Source organism: Triticum aestivum, chromosome 5A (assembly GCF_018294505.1).
Source record: "Triticum aestivum cultivar Chinese Spring chromosome 5A, IWGSC CS RefSeq v2.1, whole genome shotgun sequence".
Lineage (NCBI taxonomy): Eukaryota > Viridiplantae > Streptophyta > Magnoliopsida > Poales > Poaceae > Triticum > Triticum aestivum.
In genome coordinates this window covers 457,450,972-457,463,582 of record NC_057806.1, presented here as the reverse complement: position 1 = coordinate 457,463,582, position 12,611 = coordinate 457,450,972, and positions in this window count along the sequence as shown.

Below are 12,611 nucleotides of genomic sequence, written 5' to 3'. Positions count from 1 at the left end.
CCATTAGCCCTCTGATAAACCGGAAGAGCATGTTACCTTCACAATTATGCTCCGGTTTAACAGTGTCTGATCAACCCTGTGCTAGCATTACCTTTCTTTCTCATTATACTAGTCTCCGGGTTGTACCATTTATCATATCAGCATGTTTCTTACTCCCTTGTCTCTTGTGTATAATCATGCATAATTTATAAATCAGCCTTTCATTTTCAGTTTGTTCGCTTTGCAATGGCCAAACAATTCACTGCCTGCAACTGGGCTCGTTCCCGGGTTACTGAGGATCAATTGAATGAGATGGTTAGCATCAGATCTCTGCCTAAGAAAACTGAGATCAAATGGCGAGTTCCAGGAACAGAGAATCCTCCAACCCCAAGACAAGGCGAGGTGGTAATCTTTGTTGACCATATAGGCCGTGGTTTCAAACCGCCAGGGTCAAAATTCTATCGAGATGTACTTGCCAGCTTCCAACTGTATCCACAAGATATTGGTCCCAACTCAGTCTCCAACTTATGTAATTTCCATGTCTTCTGTGAAGCCTATTTACAAGAAGAACCAACTACAGAATTGTTCCGGGATTTCTTTCACTTAAACCGGCGCACAGAGTTTGTGAATGGCCCGAACACAGAGCTTGGTGGTGTCTCGATTCAAAAGCGGAAAGAAGTGGAATTTCCTCATGCCAAACACCATAGCCACCCAAAGGAATGGAACCAAACATGGTTCTATTGCACAGACACTTCGCCTGAGGATAAAATCCCCTCCCCGGCTTCCATGATCATAGATTATCCAATACTCACCCAATGCCACAACGCCTGAGCTCTTCAGAAAGGGCAAAATATGCTCCTCAAATTGCCAAGCTCCGGGCCTTTATGGCAAACAGTTTAACAGGCGTGGATTTTGTGCGCTGTTGGATATCCTGGAGTATCTTGCCGCTAAGCCGGTGTCCCGGTTTAATGTGCGAATATACCGGCAAAGTTGACGATCCTCAACGCCACTGCAATATCCAATTATCTGAGGAAGAAGTTACGAAGGTGTAAAGAAAATTCTGAATGAATCGGAACTGGTCTGTAGTCAAACCGGTCTGAGTCCCTTCTATACCAAGAACAAACCGCCTGCTGTAAGCATTACACTTCCTCTTCATCTCTAATATCTTTAACTTATACAAGTTGTAACCCTTCTTCTTTATATATATAGGGTGATGACCCTTTCTGGAAACGGAAATCCATAGAGAAAGCGGCAAAGCCAACTGGAGACAAAGTGGTCAAACCAACCCGCCCGAAGACCAAAGCCGTAAAACGGACGTCAAAGCGGAAAACGGCTGACCGGATTAATATGGAACTTGATGATGATACTGATGACCCAGAAGTTGAGGTAGAACTTGACTCACTTGGCTCTCTTTTTATGCATCTTGTTAACAATGATCTTCCTCAGGAGGAGGCAGAAGCTAGTCAAGCTGATGACGTAGAGGTAATTACCCTTTCCTCCGGTTCAGACTCTATGCCAACACAAAAAACTCGCCAAGCAATCCGGAAAGTAAGCTTTTCTCATCCTCTTGCTCACTTGGATCCAACATTTATTTTGAAGACTCAACAGCATGAAGCTCGCCGGACAACCCGGCATAGTGGCCAACAGGTCACCTCTACCGGTTTACCTGATACTCCGGTTCGGAAGCGCCGGACTGAGGTCTCTCCTACTTCTGACCATTCTTACCCCAAGGCAGTTTATTTCAGACAGCCTCTTAATCCGTCTGATTCAAATTATCAGGTGACACCTCCTTCCTCTTCTGGTGAATCGACAGCAACTCAACTCCCCCCTTTGAAAACTGTGGCTGGGTAAGTTATGAAAAAACCTTTCCTTTCAATGCGCCTTACATCTTTTGAACAGGATGTTAATCCTTTTTTATTCTGTTTGCAGGGCCAAAGCGAGACCCAGCAAGAAAGCTCAGGTCACCAATCCGCCAGAAGACCATGTTGCTGAAGAAGAAGAACCAAGAGGTGAACCGGAGCAGACTGGTGAACCGGAAGGCCTTCATCCTGAAACAACTTTTGATGATCCGCCCCTTGACGGCCAACATTTTGACAAACCAACAGATGCTGAGCCCGCCGCCGCTGATACTGAACCGACAGAACCAAACCGGGCTAATCCAATGAAAGACACTCAAATTCCATCATCATCCACCCAAAATCCTGAAGGCCAAGGTGATGACGTTATTATTACTGGAACAGGCCACAACTCTCCTGGTCATCCCGTCATTTTGGCTCAGCATAGTGCCAAAGAAGAGCAAATTGCCAGGGATAAAGGTAAATGGAGCAGCGACTTATCAAACTATGCTCATCTTAACACTGATGAGCTTCATTCTGGCTTCTTGAACCGTCTGCACTCAAACCGGGATTATGAAGCCGGTTTGGTGAATTTGATGAAAGAATGATATGAGGTAAATGCTTCTCCCTTGTACATTGATTTATAGCTGAAATACTATTCCAAGTAGCCTCCAAGAGCCGTTTGATGATTGTTAATCATAAACCGGGTCTTTGTAACACTTCAAGCATCCCATCATTGATCCTTGCAAAGACGTGTCCTCAATCATAGATAAGACTCATATTTGAAAAAGAATTAGATAACATTCTACAGCATAGCCCCCAAAGGACGGTTTAACTTGGCAAGTTAATCCGGTTTTTAATCCACACCGCCGGTTTAGAACAAACGTACATTAGCCCCCAAGTGTCAAGGATAATGCTTGCATTGTTCTGGAGACTTGTATAGAGGGTAGCATTTGGGAGCAAATAGGCATTAGCCCCCAAGTATGAAGTGGATAATTTGTTATATGCTTTATACTTAGTGCATAAATATGTTGTTTTGTTGAATATACCTTCAATGTTGCAGGCTGAACTGAGAAGCAAAAATGCCCAAAACTCTGACTTGCAAGAAAATGTGAAGTCCCAACAAGCCGAAGCTACAAAAGCCAAAGAGGAGCTGACGCAGGCCTGGCCAGATTGGAAAAATTGAAAGAATCCTTCAATCGAGATCGTGCTGAATGGGAAACCAAAAAAGCCGGTTTGACCAAAAGAGTTGTAGATGTCGAGGAAGCTCTGAAACCGGTGGTTGAAGAACTAGTCGGTTTGAAGCGCCAAATCAACGCTATGACCTCTGCTATCTTTGGTAAGTGTCTGCTTATGTATGTTGCACCAGTCAATGAATCTTAAAACTGGCCAAAATGTTGATAAAATCTTTGGTAGGAACTCGGATCACTCATCTTGGTGCAGATATGCGGATGAAGCTCAAAGCGGCATATACATTGGTTGAGAAGCTATACTCTGGATCTCAACGAGCCATTAGTACAACGGCTTATAACAAACCGGCACCAACATTGATTAAGGAGACCCTTGAAAAGCTGGGCATGTTACCGGCGTGTATTGTCGAGTTGAAAAGAGCCGCTGCAAGAGCAAGAGCATTAACGCCCTTATTCGAGCCAAGGTCTGGATTCCAGACCTTGAAGCAGAGGATATCATTAAAGGATATCCAGGCGTTAAAGAAGACGGTTCAAACTTTGACAATGATGATCTTCAGCGGCTGACCAAACAGATGCGGCCAGCGGCCAGCAAATTGGCTGAGGACACCGATTTGTCCCATTTTCAACCGTTTTATGATGCAGAAGGGAAAAGATAGCCGGCCGATATCCATGAAGTCGAAGAACTTGTGCCTCTGATTCGTAAGCACACTTATGCCCTTGATATTAACCCTTCCGATCTTATCCATGAGGAGGCAGTGTTCCAAGCTTTAACCAGAATCGACTGGTCAACGTCTGATTTCCAGCGGCTGGGGAGGGATGAAGAAGTGCCAACACCAACTGATCCGCAACCTTCAAACCGTCGTGATGAAGAGTCCTGATCCGGTCGCCGGTTTATATGGCTACTGTGAAAAACAATGGCACTGTTTGAACCGCTTTGAAGCTTCATGTAATAGGATAGCTGAAACTTTGTTTATCTGCCATGCCATTGAGCATGTTTCATAACACTTTGTGACAATCTGTGCCGCCCTTCAGGATATATTTTATGCATAGCCTATGATGACTTGCCTTCCTGGGTCCAAAAAACTTAAAAGTGTCTAGCGGTTTACCGCTAAACATGTCATAATATCCAAGAAGTATATGGTACTTTAGCTGAATAATCAAGTGTTTGTACAATAAATAATGTACAGAACATACCTCATTGATTGACCAAACGTGTATACAGCAAAGGTGTTTAACACCAACCCGATACATTTGGTAATTTCATCTTCATAATGCCGGTCTATCTATTAAACCGGACCGGTATAACTACCGGATTTTCTTTATAACACTGGTGATTTAGTCAAACCAGACCGGGTCAATGACCACCGGTTTATAATTGATCATGTGCCAACAACTGGTGGTTGGAAAGCAAGCCGGGTCAAGGACGCCGGTTTATCAAAAAAAATAGTTATGATTGTCAACAAACAAAATTCAAATAGGAAAATATGCGAGGCTTTTTACGAGCTGCCAGGCTCCAAATCGAGGCTTTTCATGGGCTGCCAGGCCTCTGAGTTAAACCATTTAACAAAGCCTTTTAAGATGGGCCTCCAATTAACCAATCATCATTTTAACTGTGACAAGTTCAGGGTCTGTAAAAGATTGACTTGTCAAACGTTTGATGGGTCATGCCAGGATTACCTGGATAGGAGTGGCTTACTTGATGAAGGCAGGTTAACCCGAGGTTTTAGGTGAATACACCAGGCTTCCAAGCCGTGGCTTGATAGCCAATTACGAGGATCCTTTCAAACTCTTTGTTGCTTTGCAAAAAAGAGCCCCCAAGTAACTTTGTGAGCGATGCTCAGCGTGTGCCTATGTTTGAGTTTGTACTGTGCACAATACCCTCTTTGGCTCCACAAATTTTTCCTTGTGTGGCTGAAATGCCTATCAAGAGGTGTAGTTGTGGTTCAAACATGACCAAGCCCCCTAGTGATTTTATTTATCTCTATGCAGCTGCTAAAGCCGGTTTAACAAAGACTCTGCTTTGACCATTAACTTGTAAAAGCACACATATGATATAAGAAAGAACAGAAACCCCGCTTATAATGGAGGCTCCGGTTTATTAGATGGTATATACACTGTCATAAATATGTATAGGTGAAGAGCCTATGGCTTCAAGTATAGTAAGGCCAAAGGAGAGCTACGTTCCATGGCCGCTTTGTCTCCTCCTCCGATTGTCGTGAGTCTTTATGCTCTCGAACATCAACGAGGTAGTAGGATCCGTTGTGCAGATTTTTGCTGACCACAAAGGGTCCTTCCCAAGGGGGGGATAACTTGTGCATATCAGTCTGATCCTGGATGAGCCGGAGCACCAAATCACCTTCTTGAAAGGTTCTAGTTTTAACCCGGCGACTGTGATAACGTCGAAGATCTTGTTGATAAATCGCCGAACATGCTGCTGCAAGATCCCGCTCTTCATCCAACAGGTCCAGAGAATCCTGACGTGCCTTCTCATTATCAGCTTCAACATAAGCTGCCACACGGGGCGAATCGTGACGGATGTCACTAGGAAGAACCGCCTCCGCTCCATAAACCATGAAGAAAGGCGTGTAACCCGTAGACCTATTGGGTGTGGTGTTGATGCTCCATAACACAGAAGGTAGCTCCTCGACCCAACAACCCGGCGTCCGCTTTAAGGGAACCATAAGCCTTGGTTTGATACCCCGTAGAATTTCTTGATTTGCCCTTTCCGCTTGACCATTAGATTGGGGGTGAGCCACTGATGCTAGATCAAGCCAAATGTGCTCACGTTGACAGAATTCTTCCATCTCCCCTTTTGATAAGTTAGTACCATTGTCTTTATAATGCTATGTGGAAAGCCAAACCGGAATATCACCTTTTTGATGAATTGAACCGCTGTGGCTGCATCACACTTGTTGACTGGCTCTGCCTCTACCCATTTAGTGAATTTATCAACTACTACTAACAGATGGGTCTTCTTGTCCTTGGAGCGCATGAAGGGTCCAACCATATCCAGCCCCCAAGTTGCAAACGTCCACGTAATTGGAATCATCCGCAACTCTTGAGCCGGAACATGCGCATGGTGGGCAAACTTTTGACATCCATCACATCTTTTGACTAAATCCTCCGCATCAGCATGCGCCGTCAACCAGTAAAAACTGTGGTGAAAAGCTTTGGCAACCAACGACTTTGAACCGGCATGGTGACCGCAATCCCCTTCATGAATTTCTCGCAAAATCTCACAACCTTCTTGAGGAGAAACGCATCGCTGAATTGCTCCTGAAACACTGTAACGATGTAACTCCCCGTTGAGTATGGTCATGGACTTGGAACGCCGGATTATCTGTCGAGCCAATGTTTCCTCAGCTGGTAACTCGCCCCGGTTCATGTAATCCAGATATGGGATCATCCAATCCGGTATGGCATGCAGAGCTGCCACCAACTGAGCCTCCAGATCAGGAATAGCCAAATCTTCTTCGGTTGGTATTTTGACTGACGGATTGTGCAATACATCAAGAAAGACATTGGGCGGAACCGGTTTACGTTGGGAACCAAGACGACTTAAAGCGTCCGCCGCTTCATTCTTCCGCCGGTCTATATGGTCCACCTGATAACCTTTAAAGTGACCAGCCACTGCGTCCACCTCTCGCCGATATGCAGCCATGAGTGGGTCCTTAGAATCCCAAGTGCCAGACACTTGCTGAGCCACTAGATCTGAATCGCCGAAGCACTTAACCCGGCTCAAATTCATCTCTTTAGCCATCCGAAGACCGTGGAGTAAAGCCTCATATTCAGCTGCATTGTTAGTACAAGGGAACATTAAACGGAGGACATAACAAAACTTGTCACCTCGTGGGGAAGTTAATACGACTCCAGCCCCCGAACCCTCTAACTGTCTGGATCCATCAAAATGAATAGTACAATATGTATTATCTAGTTTCTCCTCAGGTGCCTGTAACTCCGTCCAATCGTTGATGAAATCTACGAGTGCCTGGGACTTGATCGCTGTGCGGGGTATATATTTGAGCCCGTGAGGTCCAAGCTCAATGGCCCACTTGGCAATCCGGCCAGTTGCCTCTCTGTTTTGAATGATGTCACCTAGAGGGGCTGAACTGACCACTGTGATAGGATGGCCCTGAAAATAGTGTTTGAGCTTCCGGCTTGCCATAAACACCCCATACACCAGTTTATGCCAATGTGGATACCTCTGCTTTGACTCAATGAGCACCTCACTGATATAATAAACCGGCCGTTGAACCGGATACTCTTTGCCAGGCTTCTTGCGCTCTACCACAATGGCTACGCTAACATCCCGGGCATTACCAGCTACATATAATAATAACGGCTCTTTATCGATCGGTGCTGCCAGCACGGGCGGTTCCACTAGCTGCCTCTTCAGATCTTCAAACGCCTTATCAGCTGCCTCACTCTAGACAAAGTTATCTATTTTCTTGAGCATCTGATATAAGGGGATGGCCTTCTCTCCAAGGCGGCTGATAAACCGGCTCAAGGCTATAATCCGGCCGGCCAGACATTGCACATCGTTAATACACGCCGGTTTAGCCAAGGACGTAATTGTTGCAATCTTTTCCGGATTAGCCTCAATGCCTCTGTTTGAAACCAGAAAGCCTAAGAGCTTGCCTGCCGGGACACCGAAAACACACTTCTCCGGATTGAGCATCATCTTGTAAACCCAGAGATTGTCAAAGGTTTCTCGTAGATCATCTATCAATGTCCCCTCCTTTCTGGATTTGACCATAATATCATCCACATACGCATGAACATTGCGCCCAATTTGCTTATGAAGGCAATTCTGAACACATTGCTGGTAAGTTGCCTGGGCACTCTTGAGTCCAAAGGGCATGGAAACATAGCAGAAGGCTCCACAGGGAGTTATAAAGGCTGTCTTCTCCTGGTCCTTAACTGCCATTTTGATCTGATGATAACCAGAGTAAGCATCCAAAAAACACAAACGGTCACAACCCGCCGTAGCATCAATTATCTGATCAATGCAAGGGAGAGCAAAGGGATCTGCAGGGCAAGCCTTGTTTAAATCTGTGTAGTCCACACACATGCGCCAAGTGCCGTTTTTCTTAAGAACCAGCACCGGATTGGCTAACCACTCTGGATGAAAAACTTCCACAATAAACCCAACAGCCAACAAACGGGCTACCTCTTCACCTATAGCCTTGCGCCTTTCCTCGTTGAAACGGCGGAGGAACTATCGGACCGGTTTGAATTTAGGATCAATGTTGAGTGTGTGCTCAGCAAGTTCTCTCGGTACACCTGGCATGTCAGAAGGTTTCCATGCAAAGATGTCCCGATTCTCACGGATGAACTTGATGAGTGCGCTTTCCTATTTGGGATCCAGGTTAGCGCTGATGCTGAACTGTTTGGATGAATCGCCAGGGACAAAGTCAACCATTTTAGTGTTTGTAGCTGATTTGAACTTCAATGCTGGATCATGTTCCGTAGTTGGCTTTTTTAAGGAGGTCATGTCTGCCGGATCAACTTGCTCCTTATAGAATTTTAACTCCTCCGTGGCACAAACCAACTCAGCATAAGCCACATCGCCTTCTTCACACTCCAAAGAAATCTTTCTACTTCCATGTACTATGATAGTCCCCTTATGACTTGGCATTTTAAGCTGTAGGTAAACATAACATGGCCTTGCCATAAACTTAGCATAAAACGGCCGCCCAAACAAGGCGTGGTATGGACTTTTGATCTTCACCACCTCAAATGTCAATGTTTCTGACCTTGAATCGTAGTCATCTCCAAAAGCTACCTCCAAAGCTATCTTACCAACAGGATATGCAGACTTACCAGGCACCACACCATGAAATACCGTATTTGATGGTTTAAGATCCTTATCTGTCAACCCCATACGGCGGAATGTATCATAATACAAAATATTGATACTACTTCCCCCATCCATGAGCACTTTAGTGAACTTGCATCCCCCAACTTGAGGGGCTACCACCAAGGCCAAATGACCTGGATTATCAATCCGGGGCGGGTGATCCTCTCTACTCCACAAAATAGGTTGCTCCGACCAGCGTAAATACTGAGGTACTGCCGGCTCAACAGAGTTGACTGCCCTTTTGTGAAGCTTCTGATCACGTTTGCACAAACTAGTAGTGAATACATGATATTGCCCGCTGTTCAGTTGTTTGGGATTGCTCTGATAACCCGACTGTTGCTGTTGCTGCTGACTCCCCTGATGGTTGTAACCTCCCTGGTTGCCTTGGTGTCCTTGATTGACGTGTCCGGTTTGATTGCCTGGAAACCCTGAACCGGAACCACCACTTCCGTAACCCGGCCCGTGGAAACCTCCTCCTGAACCATCGGGCGGGCCGCTATCATATTGGAACATATTGGAATTCTTGAAATCCAGCATGATATAACAATCTTTCCAGAGATGTGATGCCGGTTTATCCTTCGATCCGTGCTTTGGATAGGGCTGATTTAACAAACACTCCAAACTATTGCCTAGACCTCCACCCCTCTGGGGCTGCTTGCCTTTACGACGCTGGCCGTTCTCCTGCGCGTTGGTATTTGCGACAAAGTCCAAACCACTGTCGGCCTTGGGCTTACCAGCGTTTCCATGGCCTGCCGGATTATGTTGTTGGCCTTTGGCATTGCCGTTCTTCTTACCCTTCTCCGGTTTGTCCTCCTCTGAATCCAGATCCTTGGTATTATATGAATCGGCATATTTAACCAAAGTGGCCATGAGTGTTGACATGTCGTTGCAGTGACGTTTGAGCCTTCCCAACTTCTGTTTCAATGGTTTGAAATGGCAATTGCCCTCTAACGTTAACACTGCGGTGTCTGCATTGATACGATCTGATGAATGCAAAATCACCGAGACCCATTTGACCCAATGGGTCGTGGACTCCCCTTCCTCTTGGACACAAGCGGCCAGTTCTCCAATTGACATTGGCTGCTTACACGTATCTTTGAAGTTCTGGATAAACCGATGCTTCAGTTCGGCCCATGATCCAATAGAGTTGGTCGGCAAGCTCTTCAACCAAGTGCGAGTTGTTCCTTCCAACATCATGGTGAAATATTTAGCACACACCGCCTCATCCACATCTAACATCTCCATTGCCATCTCATAGTTCTCCACCCACGCCTCTGGCTGCAAATCAGCGGTGTAATTTGGTACCTTACGAGGTCCCTTGAAATCCTTGGGTAGTCGCACATTACGCAAAGCGGGAGTTAAACACGGTACCCTAAGGAACTGAACATCGCCCTGGCTCCACGAAGGCGGTGGGGTGAATCGGAGTATGCTGTCGTGCTCCGTGTCGAGCTGTCAACTCGGCCTCTCGACGTGCGCGGCCATGGTCCACAACATCTTGTGCATTAGCACCTCCCCCAGCCGGGTTGTTCCCTCGTGGCAAATTTCAGCAACATGCACTACTGGACACGGCCGGTTCGTCCTCCACGTGTCTGCTATAACTCCGGCTTGGACGGGGAGTGGAATGAATCCTCTCACGGCTGTGTGAATATGCTTGCTGTTGATTTAGTGCTATCTGAAGGAGATCCCTGGCCCGATGCGCTTCCACTGCAACTGGTGACTCGCCGTCGGTTGGGAGGGCCGCCAGGCGTGAAGCGGCGGCCACAATGTTGTCCAACGGGTTGGAATAATGCCCGGGCGGAGTTGATGGCACAACGTTGTTCTGGCGAGGCAGGTCCGTCGTGCGCGGCTGAACCAGCGCTCCTGCTCCCGGCACTCCTGCTCCCAGCGCCCCCGCCCGGTTTAGCATGGGTTGGTTACCAGCTCCTGCACCTGGCGTGTTGAAAAGATTCTACGGCTCATAAACCGACGGGAGGCGTGATCGGTGCCTTCTTGTCATGACTTCCTCTGAAGCATTCTGATCCAGTCTAATCCGGTAAGCCTGTGCTTCCAACTCGGCCCGCTCCGTAGCCATCCTGGCGTTCTCTGCTGCCAGGTCCACTTTAGCCTGGGCTATCTGATCTTTCACTTTTACAATCTCCGCATCATGCTGATCCCTGGCTGTTGCGTCTACCTCCGCGGACATCAATGTTGCAAGAGCATCGAACAAATCAGATAAGACTTGGGTTGGAGGTGGCACCGAGCTTCCTGCCCCCGCTGGTGTGGCCGTTGTTGAACCGGAGAGCATTGCTGCGGCAGTAGACGAATGAGGCGCCGATTGTGTGCCGGCCATGAAGATGGCGGCCCGGTTTGGCAGACCGGGGGAATGCGGAATACTGTTGCCCTCGGATCCTCCCTCAATCCAGCCGTCCTGCAACTGGTAAAGCGATTCGGTTTCTCCATAAGACTCGTCATCAGAGCAGGCTACGGTTTCTCCATCAGACACCGGTCCGTCCTCGTACCTCGATCCATGGATGACAGCTATGAAAACATGCCTTGCCTCGGGCTAAATCGGGGAAGTACTTGCACGCCGAGCCGTTTCGATGATGTCGGTGCAGATGTCCGGCTCGGGGGCCGGTTCGCCGATCTTGCTGATGAAGACGTGAATCCCACCAAAGGGGACCCGATACCCGTATTCGATTGAATCAGCCTCGGGACCCCATCCTGCATTGTCGATGTAGAGCTTGCCGCGACGACTCTTCGTCATCTGGCCCACAGCGTATCCCTTGAGTCCATCGAAGCTGCCCTTCAAGAACTCAAAACCATCGTGCGATAGCCCCATGGTGGGCGCCAACTGTCGTGGGTTTGTCACGGCAGATGTCCTCGTGAAAGGAATTAGTCGTGGAGCCATCGCAACGGGTTAGCTTAAAGGGGTTAAACCGGACAAGGGGACACGGGAGTTTATACTAGTTCGGCCCCTTCGATGAAGGTAAAAGCCTACGTCTAGTTGTGATTGGTATTGCTAGGGTTTCGAAGGCCAGGGAGCGAATCCGCTTTTTTTGGCTCTCGAGTTGTTGTTGTCGGTCTCTAAACCGCGGCCGGGTCGTCCCTTTATATACATAGGTTGACGCCTGCCGGGCTACAGAGTCCCGAAGCCGGATTATAAACGTTTCCGGTTCGGCCTCTCTCTTTCTATCTTACTATACAAGTTACATGACTAGGTCGGTTTACATTTACAGACTGTAACCCGCCTTTGGGCCCTCCGTAAAGCGCCAGCATCTTTACATCTTCATGGGCTTCTAATCTTCAAAGAGTCAACCCGGCTACATAAGGCTGGTTTACCTCCAGTAGTAATATCCCCAACACAAGTTCTTTTCCATAAGCACGTATGACTATATACGGAATACATGCCTACGTTACATAGATGAATTGGAGCTAGTTCTGTATCACCCTATGTTATGACTGTTACATGATGAACCGCATCCGGCATAATTATCCATCACCGATTTGGTGCCTACGAGTTTTCCATATACTGGTTTACGCTTATTTACTTTCCTGCTGCTACTATTACAATCACTACAAAATACCAAAACATTACTTTTGTTGTCTTACTTTTGTTGCCGCTACCACCACTATCATATTACTTGCTACTAAACACTTTGCTGCAGATACTAAGTTTCCAGGTGTGGTTGAATTGATAACTCAGCTGCTAATACTTGAGAATATTCTTTGGCTCCCCTTGTGTCGAATCAATAAATTTGCATTGAATAC